This window comes from Colobus angolensis, unplaced genomic scaffold (assembly GCF_000951035.1).
Source record: "Colobus angolensis palliatus isolate OR3802 unplaced genomic scaffold, Cang.pa_1.0 Scaffold8, whole genome shotgun sequence".
Taxonomy (NCBI): Eukaryota; Metazoa; Chordata; class Mammalia; order Primates; family Cercopithecidae; genus Colobus; species Colobus angolensis.
The window spans coordinates 16,131,587-16,133,470 of NW_012121820.1; positions in this window are offsets into that span (position 1 = coordinate 16,131,587).

A 1,884-nucleotide genomic window follows, 5' to 3' on the forward strand; every position below is an offset into this window, starting at 1 on the left:
CAAAAAAAAAAAAAAAAGAAAAAAAGAAAAAGAAAAAGAAATGAAAACATATGCTCACACAAAAATTTGTACACAAATGTTTATAGGAGTATTATCCACAGTAGTCAAAAAGTGGGAACAACCCATATGTCTATCAATGATGAATGGGTAAATAAAATGTGGTATATGAATATAGTGGAATATTATTGGCAATAAAAAGGGATACGGTGCTGATACATGATACAACATTATACTAGGTGAAAGAAGCCAGTCACAAAGAACTGCATATTGTATGATTCCATTCATATGAAATGCCTGGGATAGGCAAGTCTATGAGGTAGAAAGTAGACTAGCAGCTGCCTAAGGCTGGGGGAGGTGGGAGGAAATGGGAGAACTGCTAATCGCTGCACGTCTCTTTTCCAGGTGATGAAAATGTTCTAAACCTGATCATGGTGGTTGCCGTCAACCCTGTGAATATACTAAAAATCATTGAATTGTACATTTTACATGAGCGAATTGTGTGATGTGGTAGACCGAATAATGGCCCCTTAAAGATGTCTATGTCCTAAACTTCCGAGCCTGTGAATGTTAGGATACATAGCAAAGAAGAATTAAGTTTGCAGATGAAATTAATTCAGTTGCTAATTAGCTGACTTTAAGACAGGAAAGTTAGCCTGGATTACCCAGGTAAGCTCAATGTAATCACAAACGACCTTAAAAGTAGAAGATGGAATATGAAGAGAGAACCAGAGAGGCAGCATCTTGAGAAAAACTCAGCCCAGTGTTGCTGGCCTTGAAGATGGAGGAAGGGAGCGATGAGCCAAGGAGGGCAGGCGGCCTCTAGAAGCTGGGAAGGGCAAGGAAACCCATTCTCCCCTAGTGCCTTCAGAAAGAAACTCAGCCCTGCCGATGCCTCGATCTTTGTCCAGTGAGATTTGTGTCACACTTCTGATCCATGGAACAAGATAGTAAATCTGTGTTACTTTAAGCCGCTAAGTGTGTGGTAATTTGTTGCAGCATCAGTAGAAAACTAATATATATGGTATGTGAGTTATATGTAAATAAAGTTATTTTAAAAAATGATTGTTTTCTTAGGTGGCATAAATAGAAGTATGACATGTGGAAGGGTGGAGGTGATAGTCTCTTTGCAATCTAAGTGAGGCAGACCCCATCTGGAACTCAGCTCTCAATGTCACACTATAAGAGGAATGTGAAAAAAAAACCACGGCAGGTCCCAAGAAAGGTCACCGTGATAGATGGTAAAAAGATTTGAAATGATGTTGGGTGAGAAACCATCAGAGAACCTGGGGGTGGTCAGCTTGGAGAAAGGAAGGCCTGTAGGTTGCTATCTGCCTGATCTTAATGGCCTATGGTGGGACACTGAAATGGGGATGAGTTTTTTGGGGACACAAGGGGGCAGACCTAGGGGCAATAGGGAGTGTTACCTGCAGACAGGATGCAGCTTGGGATAAAGACGAGCTTTATCCTTTGTTTTAAAAAATATTTCCCCCAAAATACGTGTTCATAAAAAATTAGGAAATATACAGAAGCAAAAAGAAAAAACAAGTCAAGCGCAGTGGCTCACGCCTGTAATCTGAGCATTTTGAGAGGCTAAGGCGGGCGGATCACTTGAGGTCAAGGGTTTAAGACCAGCCTGACCAACATTGTGAAACCTCATCTCTACTAAAAATACAAAAATTAGCTGAGCGCGTTGGTGGGCACCTGTAGTCCCAGCTACTCAGGAGGCTGAGGCAGAAAAATCTCTTGAACCGGGGAGGCAGAGGTTGTAGTGAGCCGAAATCACACTACTGCACTCCAGCCTGGGAGACAGAGCAAGACTCCATCTCAAAAAAACAAAACAAGAGGAAAAAACAAATAATCACACACCACTTTGTTGCAAGTTAT